The sequence below is a fragment of the Chenopodium album genome, chromosome 9 (assembly GCF_948465745.1).
Source record: "Chenopodium album chromosome 9, dcCheAlbu1.1, whole genome shotgun sequence".
NCBI lineage: Eukaryota > Viridiplantae > Streptophyta > Magnoliopsida > Caryophyllales > Amaranthaceae > Chenopodium > Chenopodium album.
In genome coordinates, this window is record NC_137842.1 from 14,247,662 (window position 1) to 14,262,500 (window position 14,839).

A 14,839-nucleotide genomic window follows, 5' to 3' on the forward strand; every position below is an offset into this window, starting at 1 on the left:
TGTCACCATGTGGCTAGCCATTATAGGGATTACTTCATTAGTGTTAAAAGGGTTACTTGGTCAGTGTTAAAAGGGTTACTTCGTTAGTGTTATATGGGTTATTCGTTCAGTATTACAAGACTCGTTAGTTGAGTATTACATGGATTACTTTATTCTATTATAAGTGGTCAAACGGTGTGGCCAGCTACACACAAGACATGCTCAGGATCGTATAGGATCGTACAGAATTGGGTGAGAACGGGTGATCCTGTTTTTCACTTAAATTATTATTGGATTGTATAGGATCGGACAGGATCAGACATAATCATGTATGATTGGTCATAATCGGATAGGTTCGGTCAGGATCATATTATCCTACTCTTTACTTATTAAAATGAGCATAAAGCAATCAATTTTTTCTCTAAGCTAAGAAAATTACTATCCACTACTAAAATTATAAATTTTAGCATTTTTATAGCTTAAAAAATGTTATCTAGTTATGCAACAACCTTTTTGTTACTCTATTTTATCAATTTCGTAGGATTATACGATTCTACAATCTGATTTTACCGATTCAATCCTACTCCTCTCCCTGATCCAAAGTATTACTCAATCCTAACAACCTTGGATATGGCGTAATGTAGGTATTGAGTGTCATTCATTTAGTTGAATTATTTTTAAAATTTTTACATATAGTTTAAGAATATAAAATAAATTATTTTGAAGTAGTATATCATTATTTTGAGGGTTAAAAATATATGATAAAGATATGTGTAAGAAAATTCATTATTATTCATTTTTTTTTGATGAAAAATTCGTTATTATTCATTAAATCAATTTATTTAAAATTTTTGTGAAATAAATATGAGTATTAAGATTTGTAAGACGTACGTAGCATGAGTGTTGTACTAGTGGAAAAAACAGTAGAAGATAAAATATCACCATTAATGAACCACCCCCACCTCAAGTCCACCATACCCGCCACCATCTCACAATAAAACCACCATTAAAAATCAAAATAGCCAAACCCCAATATAGCCTCATTTTTCTGTCCTTTTTTTTTATTTCTCTTTGTTTGGTTTAACAAAGAAAATTTCTCCTAACAACAAGAATCATTGGAATGAAAATCATATTTACCTCCCTTCTCTTTGTCTCTCTGTTATCCTTGTCGCCCAACTACCCTTTGGTTTACCCTTCCAAATTTTCCCCTTTTTTATTAAATAAAAGTATAGAACCAAACAATGGAAGTCCAAAATTTCCCAAGTCAACTTCCACTGGCGATAAAATCTACTCTTGTTTGAAAGTCTACAAGACAGTAACTACTAGTTTTGTTCAGATTCTCGTTTGTTTGTGTGTTGTGTGAAAATCTCATGAACTCAAAACGAAAATAAGACAAAACATGACAAGACCACATTGTCCATGAATGAATTATTGATAATTGAAATATATAAGCACACTATGAATATCTCAAAGAGTGAGGGATAACTCCATTAGTTAGAGATATCCTCTTTGTTCCATGAGATCATGAGATTGATTCTTTTTTTCACGCCTTTATAGCTCTTTAAGCACCAAAAGAAGAAACACTATGAATATCTCAGGTGACTCATACATTCCCAGAAATTGACATTTACAAAGACCAAGTAACTGTGACTTCAAAAAACTGGTATCACACTAGTTTACATAAATGTATGTTGCATCATACACTATAGCAATTTATCATTAAAAAAAAAAAAAACTTTGTGCAACATCATATCCACCACCAAAACAAGTAGCAACATAAGCTTAACTATGAGTCTAATAAAAAAGCTTATCTTAACACATCTCTCTAAAAACAGAGAGCATCTCTCACTAGAAAAGTGAGTTCTTCCTAGTTCGTCTAGGGTTCATCCTAAGTTGGAAATTCTTAGATAGTATCCTTCTCAAGTTGTCCTTCAGATTTTCTGCTGCCTATTTCCTCAGTGCTATCCTCTTTACAGTTTTTCTAGTATCATAGATCTTCAGCTTTAAGTTTGCTTATGTTTGTTTACAAACTATCCCCTTTTCTCTCCATCCAAGGAGGTCTTCTTGTTCTTGGAAAAACGCCTTGGCTTCCAGAAAGGTTTAAACCTTTCTCTTTCCTCGGTTGTTGTTTTTTCGTCTGTGGGTTTCTTTAGCAGGCCATGCAACCAATAGCTTTGATGCATTAATTGTTCCCCCCTTATCTGGAGCAATTCCTAATATAGCTAGAGGCGGCTATTAGGGCTATTAATTTATTTCAGTCCTTGCTCCCCATGCTTAATCTTTCCTTCTTCCAATACTGACGGTTTGGCTATAAATGTGAAAGAATTTATCCAATTTTTTCACCAACTCATTATGTTTTTATTCCTTTATTCTTCTGTCTTCTTTCGTCTTACTTCTCTTTCTTTCTTTCTTTTCCTTCCCTTATTAACTCTGTTTCTAGTAGTCTCGTACTGAATCATGTGTAATAATACACATATGCCAAATGCTCATGATGAGCAGCAAACAAACAGTCCAAATGCTCATGATGAACATCAAAATCTGGATCTGCGTGGGGGACCCCTCATTCCACCCCAACCAGGATTTGATTTAAATAACAGTGATATTAGCTTCAATGCTTGTGTTATTGGCTTCTTTGTGGGTCCAAACCCTCCACCTGAAATTCTTGTTCAACACATTGTAAATTCTAGATGGTTAAGGAGGGGGGAGATTCGAGTTCATAGATCTGGTCCCTACTTTCTGTTTGAATGCAGAAATAGTCAAGACCATGAGGGTCTTCTTAACATCAATACCACTATCATTGATGGTAGAATAATCAACTTCCGAAGATACCAAGATGACTTGGTTCCTCAACATATAAGCTTCTCTTTGACAAGGTCGTGGGTAAGGGTTCATGGGCTTCCTTTAGCCTATCTTACTCCGGGATGGGCTAACCAAATTTTCCGCCATGTGGGGTACATTGAGGAGATTGATCACGTAGGGGGTAACCTACCTATCCAAGCTGACTTAAGAGCAAGATTGTTGGTGGATCTTTCCATGCCCCTTATTCCAGGTTGCTTTATTCCCCTTGAAGGGGATAGAGTGATTTGGGTTTATTTGCGCTACGAGGGGATTTTCAGGTTTTGCAAGCTGTGTGGATGCGCTGGGCATTCCACATCAAGATGCTTGCTTCACCCAACAGTGGTAAGGAGAAGAGCGAGGAGAAGGCTTGATGAAGTAGAGGCGGATGGAATACGGGTATTATATGGTCCTTCTGAATATCCATTTTACACTAACTATATACAAGGTTTGCCGGATTGGTACAGGTTTCGCAATACAAGTGCAGATCTGCGGATTCATGATAATCTGTTCGAAGGTCCTGCTCATAGAATCCCAAGAGAAATTATGGATTTTGCAAATGCTCATCCCTATGAGCAGCCGGATTCACCATTGGACAGTGATGATAGTGAACTATTTCATACAGGAAGTGAAGAATTTTCGGAGGAGGAGTCGAAGGGTGAATCGGAGATAGTGGAATCCGATCGAGATCAAGTTCAACTTAATCTTACTCTTTCACCAGGAAGGAGATTTGGGCTAGGAGATGATCCATATGCAGAGTTTATCCAAAGGGGGAACGGAAACTTGAACAGGGGAAAACAACTCATACTCAAGCCCTGTTCAAAATTTTCCTTCAGAGTCACCTCCAGACCAGGTCGTGTCTGTAGGCCTTGGGATTGATTTTATTCCACCTCCTCGCTCTGTGTTTGCAAGTTCTACATTCGAGGTGGGGGAGTCTTCTTCAGCTCCAATTCGCAACATACAACTACAAGGAGGGGGTCCAGGAACTCTCTTTCATACACTCGGTATCTCTCAGTGGGCTGCTGGCCCATCAGCTTCGAATAGAAGCAACTCTGGTGTGTTGGGGAACATAACTGAACAAGTTCCTCCAACAAGGATGCCGCAATTAGATTGGCTCATTCCGATAATTATCACAACTGAAAGAATTGAAGATGAGCATCATTCAGATGCAGAATTTGCCAGTATTATGGAGGCAGGAAATATCCTAACTTTGGGGATAAGGGAAGCAAGGAATCAGGGAGGCAGGAGGATTCATAATGGAAGAGTTGTTGTTCCGCCATTCCTTAACCTCACTCCAGCAGACTTAGGGGGTCTTCCGAATCTACCTTTAACGGAGTTCGACCTGCCAGATACTCCGGTATCTCATTTAAGTTCCTTTAATTTTACGGAGTTGTTCAATTATGATGATAGCGCAAACACAAGGAAGAGGATCAAGGAGGCAACTCGTCACTTGCAACATTCTTTTGAGGGTGATTATGTCCGTGAAATTGAGTCTGATTTTTCATGGGTGGAACGCAAAAGGGTGAAGAGACTACATAGGTGGTCGGAAAAGGGAGGTTTCAATATATGGGTAAGAGATGAATTTGGGAAGGCGAAGTTTGCATCTAAGGCGATTTCTGACCCGGATATGGCAAGAGAATTCGGGGTGGAGGTGAATGGTGATCTGACTATGAGGGCTAAGAACAAGCGACAACAATCATTCTCGTCTTCTTCTTCGGAGTCAATTAAAAGGTAAAAAAGCGAAGAAGTTACATCCGAACTAAGGATTGTGGTTGATGATATGGATGTTGACATTCAAATGTCTATTCTTGAGTCGGTTAAGATAAGCTCGATGGGTGTGGAAGCTGAACCAGATCAGCTCCCGAAGCAATTATGAGTATAGTGGCTTGGAATTGTAGGGGGTTAAACGATCCACACTCCCTTGCAATTCCGTATGTAGTGTGGCTCTTTCGAACGAAATTTCCTTCTTTTATGTTTTTATCTGAAACAAAGATGTCTTTTGTTAGTGCGGCTTCTAAGTTTGATAGTTTGGGTGCTACTACAATTTTTGGGTGGGATGCGGAAGGTAGTAGTGGGGGGTTACTAGTTCTAGGATGGTCAAATGATGTAGTTGAATGTCTGTACTCCGCAAAAAACTTTATCCTTTGTAAGGTTTCCGAATCTAATGGTAATGTTAAGTATGTGCCGTTTTTTATGGTGAGCCTCAAGTTGAAAATAGAGCAATTGTTTGGGAAGAATTACAATGGTTTTTGGAAGAATATAAGAATGTGTTGGTTATAGGAGATTTTAATCAAGTGGAAAGTGGAAATGATAAATTAGGAGGTTCAATTCAAATTAGAGGAATTGATGATTTCTTATTAGATTGGAGGTTTAGTAGTAATATAACCGAAGTGCCTTTTACGGGTCCGAGATTTACTTGGAGTAACAAAAGAGAACAACATGGTTTGATTATGGAAAGGCTTGATCGTGCTTATATTACCGAAGATTGGTTTGCTCACTCTCCTGATGGAAGGGTGTTTCATGAGCCTATTATATGCTCAGATCACACAACAATCACCTACATGCCAAGCCCTCTTTCTAGAGGTTCAAATAGGCCATACCAAATAGAGAATTGGTGTCTTAATTTCCCGGAAATTAAGAGCATAGTTGAAAGTTCGTGGAATGTGGCTATCCATGGATCAAGTATGTTTAGACTTGCGAAAAAGTTGTGTTTGGTTCGATCAAATATTCAGTCTAGGTGTTTGGAAAATCGGAAATTATGGGGCATCAATTGGAGGAAACTCACAACCGATCTTCGACAAAAGGGAATGGATGTGAGCTCAATTCGAGAGGGTGAAGGATACATACATCATATTAATAGTCAGATTCCGGAGTGCCAGTTAAGTTTTGACTATTGGAAACAAAGAATGAAATCAAAGTGGATTAGATTGGGTGATTGCCCTTCTTCTATGATGTACCCGAAAGTGAAACAACGACAACAACATAAAAAATCCTTACTTTGAGGAAGGGTGATGATAGTTGGGTGGAAGGTCAAAGGGAGGTAGAAGAGGTAATTTCGTCCTCGATTAAAGATGTTTACAATCCAAACATCTCATCTTCTCATCAAGAAGATGTGGATCTTCTTCTTCGACAGTTGGATATTCCGGCTTTAGAGTCAGAGGACCGGTTATGGTTAGATCGACCCTTCACGGAACAAGAAATTAGGAAAGCAATGTTTAGTATGCATCATTCGAAATCTCCAGGGCCAGATGGTTCTACTGCGAATTTTTTCCATGTGTTCTGGAAAGAGGTAGGACAACTAGTAGTGGAAAGTGTGCAGCAGTTTTTGAGGACAGGTAATATGCTTAAGGAATGGAACCAATCACTTCTAGTGCTCATCCCAAAGGTAAAGGTCCCAGAATTGGCTAGCCAATTAAGGCCTATTAGCCTTTGTAACACGGTCTACAAGTGCATCTCTAAATTTCTGGCTAATAGGCTGAAGTCGATCCTTCCAAAAATTATTTCGGAAAACCAGCATGCTTTCATCCCAGGAAGGTACATGGAAGATAATATTTTGGTAAGCCATGAATTGATGCATTTAATTAATCCGAGGAAGGGTTCGAATTTTGTTGGGATTAAGATTGATATGTTAAAAGCCTATGATAGGGTCGACTGGCTGTTTCTGTTAAAAGTTTTACAGGCCTATGGTTTATCCCAGTGTGTTTCGACAGTCAGTTTTAAAATTGTAATCAATAGGAAGGTTACAGAACCGTTCAAGCCTCAATGCGGTCTAAGACAAGGGGATCTTATATCACCGTATCTCTTTATTTTCTGTATGGATATACTCTCAAGGATGCTTCCGTTGGCGGAAGATATTAATCAAATAAAAGGTTTAAAGGTTTCGAGGAGATCTCCTTCCATCTCTCATCTGTTTTTTGCAGATGTTGCCATGATTTTCTTTAAAGCAACGGAGAATTCGTGCCTATGCATTAGTGACATCCTCAGCAGATTTGGGAAAGCGTCAGGGCAGCAACTGAATCTTCAGAAGTCCTTTGTTAAATTTTCTCCGAGGATGGAAGAAAGGAAGAAAGCTTCCTTTATAAGAATATTATCAATGACTGAAATTGATAATATGGGTACTTATTTGGGGGCCCCGATTGATATTCAAGGAAAGAAGGGTACATCGTTTCAATACCTGATCGACAAGGTGTAGGAGAAAGTTGTGTCTTGGGCTCCTCTTCATTTGTCCCAAGCTGCGAAATTAATTCTAATAAACACAGTTTTGGTAGGCATTTCTGCGCATGTTATGAAGTGTCTAAAGATCCCTCAGAGTATTGCAAACAAAATTGATTCCCTCATTACAAGGTTTTGGTGGTCCAGTAATGGAAGGAAGGGGATGCACTGGGTTAGTCGTACGAAAATCCAGCTACCTAAGAGTATGGGAGGTCTAGGTATAAGAGGAACTTCCACTCTTAATGATGCTCTCTTATTCAAACAAGCTGTGAGGATACACCTTAATCCGCAACTTTTGCTCTCGAAGGTACATAAGAGATTTCAGGCTAGTGGTATTTGCAATTTTTCAAGACCTTATGCTAGGAAGGGAAACCCCTCGATGGGAAGAACAGGGCTGGAAAAAATTATTTCCACTTTTAAAAAAGGTTTTGCGTGGAAAGTTGGAAATGGGAGGAACATTAAAGCAATTAGTATGCCGTGGGTACAAGAGGAAATTCCGATTGCAAACTCAACTCAGACTTTGGGGGCTTCTACAAGCTGGAAGGTGAGTGATTTCATTGACACCAATTCTTCCAATTGGATTGCAGGGAAGGTTAGGGAATGTTTTGAATGGAATTGTGCAAAGCAAATCCTTGCTATGGAACTTTCGACAAGGTCAGTAGATGACTTTCTATATTGGAAGCACCACCCATCAGGAAGGTATACAGGGAAATCAGGGTATTATTTTTTGTCAAAAGACAAAGGGATAGAAAGGGCTAGTCTCGATGATAAGGGGCAAGACTTTGTGAAGGTAATTTGGAGGTTGAATATTCAACCTAAATGGAAGATTTTTCTATGGCGGCTCTTTCAAGATGGGATTGCAGTCAAGGTAAATTTAGCAAAAAGGGGTTTGCAAATGGATGAAATGTGTGATTATTGTGGTATGGAAGTGGAAGATAGCCAAAACATTTTCCGCTATTGCTTTCTAGCAATGGAGACATGGGAACAAGGGTCCCTCTCCATGTGCTTTGATTTTCCTGATTCCATGTCTATAAGTGACTGGATTCAGCAATATATCATGCTCTTCTATAGCGAGGATGGTAAGAATAGTACCCGTATAAGTAAGTTTATAGCACACTTATGGGGATTGTGGAGGACCAGAAATGAAAGGGTCTTCAAAGGGGTAAGTGGGACGGCTGCCCTTGTAACAGAGTTCATTAGTTCTGCTTTGTGTGACCATGAGGCTTTCACACAAAGGATAGAGGAAGAGAGAGGTGGTATAAATGGGGAAGAAGCTGATCCTTCCATCCCGTCGGGTTTCCACTATGTTCAACTAGGCAAACAAAAGGAAGGGTTCAATGAATTCACTATACAAGTAGATGGGGCATAGGACAAAAATACCACAAGGGCTGGTATTGGGTGGGCGAGCGTTGGTAGGGAGCATTTAAATTCGTTTGTGGGGGGGGGGGGTGGAAAGTATGGAGCTGCTTCTTCAACTCTCCATTGTGAAGCATGGGCGTGCTTCGAAGCTCTTCTATAGGCCAAGGCAAAGGGGAAGCAAGGGGTTCTCATTCTAATGGACTCAATAATGCTCTTGAATAATCTCCAAGATGAAAATGGGAAAGAAGTCTCAATTGCGTGGACGATAAAGGAGATTAAGAAGATAGGAGCTACCTTCGACAAGTGCACAATAATTAAGGCCTATAGAGATCAAGTTCACAAGGCACACGACATTGCTAGACAATGTCGTATGACTCTTTTTAATTTCTCGGTAGATTAGTTGTTTTTTGTGTTTGCCATGCTAACCACACAACTCTGACTTTAAACTTGCTCAGATATGAGAGATTGCTTCTCCTAAGAACATCAGCATAATCAATTAGCAGAATATATACATGGGGGAACTATGGGTGTATCGCGATGCGTTATATCGTTCCCGCTGCGTTTGAATCAAAGTCAGAGCTTTTTAAACCCTTTCTGCTCGTTCAGCTTAGCTCTCTAAGGCTAAGGTCGCACCTCAGATGCGTTTGCTGTTGTTGCTTATGTCTTTTCGTTCATTTGAGCTCAATCAAATTGCCTATAATCTTTTGTAAAGTTGCTCGTCTACTAATAAGGACTTAGTGTACCTGCATCTATATTTTGGACTATAGGACTTTGCTCATGTTTATAATTATCTTGAGGTTGACCCATGGCTTGGTATGATTCCATGTGTTTAAATCATCAACTCGACTCAACGTGTTTGACTCTTGTGTGCATTATATTATGATCATGCTCGTGCGACTCAAGAAAAGCAAAAATTTTCCGTCATTTTTGTGGAAGGTACCGACTTTCTCCCGAAAAGAAAGACTCGATAAAGAATCAAGGTAGAGTGTAGGTGTTGCTGAAAAATGAAGGTTTCTAACTTCCTCAAGATGAAAAAGAGGTGAAAAGGATGAATCAAGAGATGATGCATGTTGAATGAGCTTAATTAAGTGTATGCGTTAATGTTTTATTTCATGGCGCAAGGATTGTAGCATCTTAGGCTATCTTGATTGATGACTCAATGATGAAAGTATTTGGGTAACTTAGGCACGGAGGCTAAGTACTTCATACTTTGTGGTACAATGATAATTGTGATAATGAGTGATTCTAATTAAGATGACCTGGTATGCTTTAAAGTTGTATCAAGATTTCATGACAATAGGTTCATAAGGGAAGGATTATTTTGGCTATGTATCTGTGACGTGTGTGAAAGTGACACTAAGGTTAAGCTGCTGAGGTTAAGCTGCAAAGGCTAAGGGTGTGGAAAAAATATTTTGAGAAGAGCCAAATGATGGTGACTTTTAGGCTTGGTAGGCTAATGAAGTAGGGATTAAGTCCTTAAGTCTAGCTCTAAATGGATAGGGATGAGCATTGGAGATCTCTTGATATGATCATGCATGAATGTAAATATGAATAAATGTGAAGGAGAATGCATTTTTATTACGGTCGCACCTTAATGTGAGGTTGCCTATATATCCCTTAGGAATCAGGCCGAACGTAGCTCTAGCTTTTTGTATTTCAAAAATCATTCATTTCACGTCCTATTTATGAAAAATGTCCAATACATTTTAGTTTGGTCTGTGACTTGGGTCCAATAATTGTGTAGTTAGATGGGGCTTGATAAGATTTTTCCAACGATATATTATAAGCCAAATTCCGAGTTATAACGAAAAAATTATGGTCAAAATACTAAATTGGGCCTTAATTGAGCTTTATGTGCGGACCCAATGATCATGTGGAGAGTCCATTAATATTAATTATATTCCTAAAATCATTATGATTTATCTTAAGTTTATAAAATTATCTAAAAGGTTGTTTTAAATCCTACAGACATTAAGATTAATAATTATTATTACTAATATTATTTAATAAAGATAAAACAGACAAATGATTAACCTAATCTAATTGAAAGTCAGATTCCGTACGAATTTTATCTTTCAAAAATCATTGCGGAGATAATTCCATCGCTATGCGATGCTCCTATTGCCACGCGATGGACGTTGTTTTATTCCTCGTGGGATTCAAATCGTTTTCTTATCTTTTTGGTCGTTTTTCATGTATATAGGGGACAATTTCCTCTATTTTCATTCACCAACATTCATCTACAATCATCTAAAAATCATTAAAAAAATATTAACAAATTAAGTATAATTTATTCGTAGATTAACAAATTAGTCTATCCTAAACACACATCATATGAGACTCCAATACACCTAGCTAAGCTTGAATTTGTTTCCATCCTTGACGTAAAAGATTGATATATCTGAGGGTTTGGTTTTTGGGGAGACACAATTAGGTGTCTATAGTACCTATAATTACAATTCTAGTTAGTATTTTAAATTTTTATATGTATTAAAATTAAATTTTACAAAATTAATGTTGTAACATTATGTCTCAATCTTTTAAATTTATAATTTTAATTATTTAATTTAAAATTATAGAATCAAGAACTTGCTGATGGTTTTAAAGTACCTAGTTGGACTGTTAATGAGGTTAAGACATACATTTCACAAGTTGAACATTCATAAAAGGATTTTTTTTTATTTTGGGGAAATTCTCTTTGGTAGACCTCTATTATAAAAAATTCTCAGTGGTAAAAAGCCAAAAAACTTATTATCCTTGGTAAACTATGTTTTAAAAAGTTTAATCTATGGTAACACTAAGCAAGGTTATTAGGTATATTGGGTGTAACTATGGTTAACTAAAGATGTAATTACTAATTTGACCCTAATGACAGAATTTCCCTCCTAATCGATTTCCCTCCAAATCGATTTCCCTTTCCCCTATTTATGAAATCGATTTCCCCAAATCTTATGAACCCTAAGTTTCACGATTTCCCCAAATCGATTTCCCCAAATCTTATGAACCCTAAGTTTCACGATTTCCCCAAATTCTTGATCTTTAGGCAATGAAGAACAGTCGTTCATCTTCTTCAGTGAAGCCAATAACCATGGATGATAGGATTGCTTGGGTTAAGCATATGCGTTGCGGCTGTGTTCCCCCTCAAGTGGTTGCGGTGAAGATTTCAGATACCATGAAGAATCCTAGAAGACTATTTTTCAAGTGCAGACAATGCGATTTTTTTGCTTGGTTGAAGGAGGAGGATATAATAAGGGTTGGTGATGAATTGGAAGTTGAACAAGGTGGTATTCCTGCTGTTACTTCAAGGCTGGATGATTTGGTGAATTTCATCAAAGTAATTATGAAGATGGCTTTGATTATGTATTTTATTTTGCTGTTTGTTGTTTCTAAGTGATGAATTAGATTGATGAATAATTGCAATGTAGATGTTGGAGATGCCTTAGTTTAATGAGTGAAAACTAATGTACTTTAGTTTGTAAATTGGTACTTCTTTTGTTTGGCAGATCATATAAGTGTTTGCAATTTTTTTACTTACTAATAATGCTGATATTTCATTGATTTGCCAAAAGAAAAACATTACATCAACCCATAAGCTCAATGATTTGTCCAAAAAAAAAAAACAGCATTTTACAATCTAAACACATACTATTGAAGTTTGACACATACAGTCAACTAAGAAGCAAAAAATCATGCACTATTCTGAACAACTACTCCTAAGACACTATGATGCAGGCTGTGATGCTGAGATCCCTCCCTTAGATCTCTTTGACCTTGGTGAGACTCTTAGTGGCTGTGATGCTGAGATAGGTCCCTTAGCTCTGTTGTTCCTTGGTGACACTCTTAGTGTCTGTGATGCCACTGTTGCTGGTTCTGGTTGGCTCATAGATGCCCCTTTACCCTTCTTGCTTGGTGGATTTTTGTTGGTCTGACCTGCAGAGCTTTCACCTAGGGCCATCTTTTGTTTACCAGTCAAGCCACCTTGGCAGGTTTGTGCATTATGCCCAAATTGTTGGCATTTGCTGCACTTGACATTCCTGGTCCTCTTCCCTTTGGCTTGCTCACCCTCTTCCCTCCTCCTATTCCTTGCAGGTCTGCCTATTCCTCTTTTCATAGCTGGTGGGGCAATCTCTGGATAAGGACTGTCAGGCCATTGCTCCACATCTGGTATGGACTTGATTGAGTTGCCATAAGCCAGTTTATACCTTGTCACAGAAAACCACTCACTGATGTACAACCTAGGGTCTTCATTTGATTGCAAAATGGCCCTCATAGCATGTTTGCAAGGCAATCCAGTAAGTTGCCAAGCATTACATACACATGTCTTCTCTCTTAGGTTGACTGGAAGCACAAATCTTCCATCAAGTATTTCAAATTCTCCATCTCCAGACTTCAAACTTTTGCATGTCCTAGATTCTTGGCTAATAACTTGCATCCTTTTCATGATATTAGGACACACATCATCTCTCCAGTTCTCACATGCCTCTCTTCTGGTGGCCATTCTAACCATGGTGACTCTCCTAATACCTGCATTGACAGCAATGGTAAATCGATAAGCACTCACAATTAACAAATTAACACTAATAAATAAGTAAAGGGAATACCTTCAAGCAGAGTAAGGACTGGTCTGCATCTATCAATGCCTAAGGTAGAATTAAAGCTTTCTACAAAGTTTGATTTGTTTGTATCACACTTCACATCTGGATTGAAAGCATGCTTTAACCATCTTGATTGTGGACCAAGTTTTGACAGCCAAACAAGAGCTAGGGGATTGGCTTTCTTCAATGCTTCCATTGCTTTTTTAAAAGTGAAGGGATTGAATGCTCCAGCAGCCTTCCAGAATAATTGGAACATCAATAGACCAGGAAATTCCACTTTGTAGTTCTTCACCAAGTGCTTGCAACAGTATCTTCTGCCTACTTTTGGCCATAATTCACTAATGGCAGGATCAATACCCTTCAGACATCAACAAATGTATTAGTGCCTAAGTTAAACAAACATACAAAAGCAATAACAAGCATATTAGGGGCATATGAATATACCTTTTGCCTGTCACTTATTATGCACCAATTATCACCCCTGCCACTTGGTTGTAAAGCATTCTTCAAGTGATACAGAAAGAACTTCCAGCTGTCAGCATCTTCAGCTTCTACTATTGCCCATGCTATAGGAAATATCTAATTATTTCCATCAAGAGCTACTGCAGACAATAAGACCCCACCATAGTTGCCCTTGAGATGAGCTCCATCCACTCCAATTAAGCTTCTGCATCCAGCACTCAACCCATCTATGGAAGCCTTAAATGCAATGAATATGCTACTGAACACCATGGGCCTGTCAGGTCCTACATTCTTCCATGCACAGTGTGCTAATGAATTAGGATTCAGTTGCTTGATTACATCACAGTACATAGGTAAATCCTTGTAAGAGACATCATGGCCACCATGAATCTCAACTAATGCCTTAGTCCTGACCCTGTACAATGTGCTTTGTGCCATATTGACACCATACCTTTTCCAAAGTAACTCATTCAATGCCTTGGCAGGAACATCATTGTTTGCCCTTATATCTTCAAGTAAGACTCTCTTAGCCCACTTCACATTAACCATACTATTTCTTGTCTCCAGTCCTGCACATGTATGCTCTGGGCTTTGTATACTTTTTATTGCCCAAGTGCACTGATCTGGAAGAACAGATGCATGTAATCTCCAGCCACAGTTAACATCATAGCATCTACAACAATACCTCTTGTTGATAGCCCACTCAACAACTACTGCAAATCCACACTGGATGCAGTAATCCCTCACAACATCCCTGAGATGTTGCTTGTCCATGAACAGTTGCCATGGCTTGAGAACTATTTTCCCAAAGCCCTCATCCTTATACACCTCTCCATTGTTATATAACTTTGTTAAGTAGTTGTCCTGTTCATTGTCACACTCAAAAATTTCATCCTCAAAGGGATCATAACTGTCTTCAATAATTGGCCCATACTCATCCCTAACCAAGTCATCTTCAGCATCTAAACTCACATTTTCTGACCCATCACTCATGTCTTCATCAGAAACCCCTCTACTAGGACTATAGCCATCATCTTCACTGTCACCCTCATCACCAACTAAAGGCAAAACATTAGTATCATTGTCTTCACCTAAGCTAACAGCAACCTCCCTTCTCCTATTCTGATCCCCATTTTGTTGTTCACTATCCCCCCCACTTGTACTTGTGCTTATCACAATCCCTTTTCTCTTAGCAATAGTTCTAGGCACTCTCTTTTGAAAAAAGGCAGACACTCTTGATGAATTAGATGACTGCTTCTCACCTGAGTTACCCCTAGGTCCAAACTCACAAATATTTTGCAAAGGAGGTATCAATGACTGTGTAGATGGTTGGGCTTGGGTGTTTTGTGTGATGATATCATGGGCCACTTGGTATTGAGGTTCATTTGGGTCAGCAG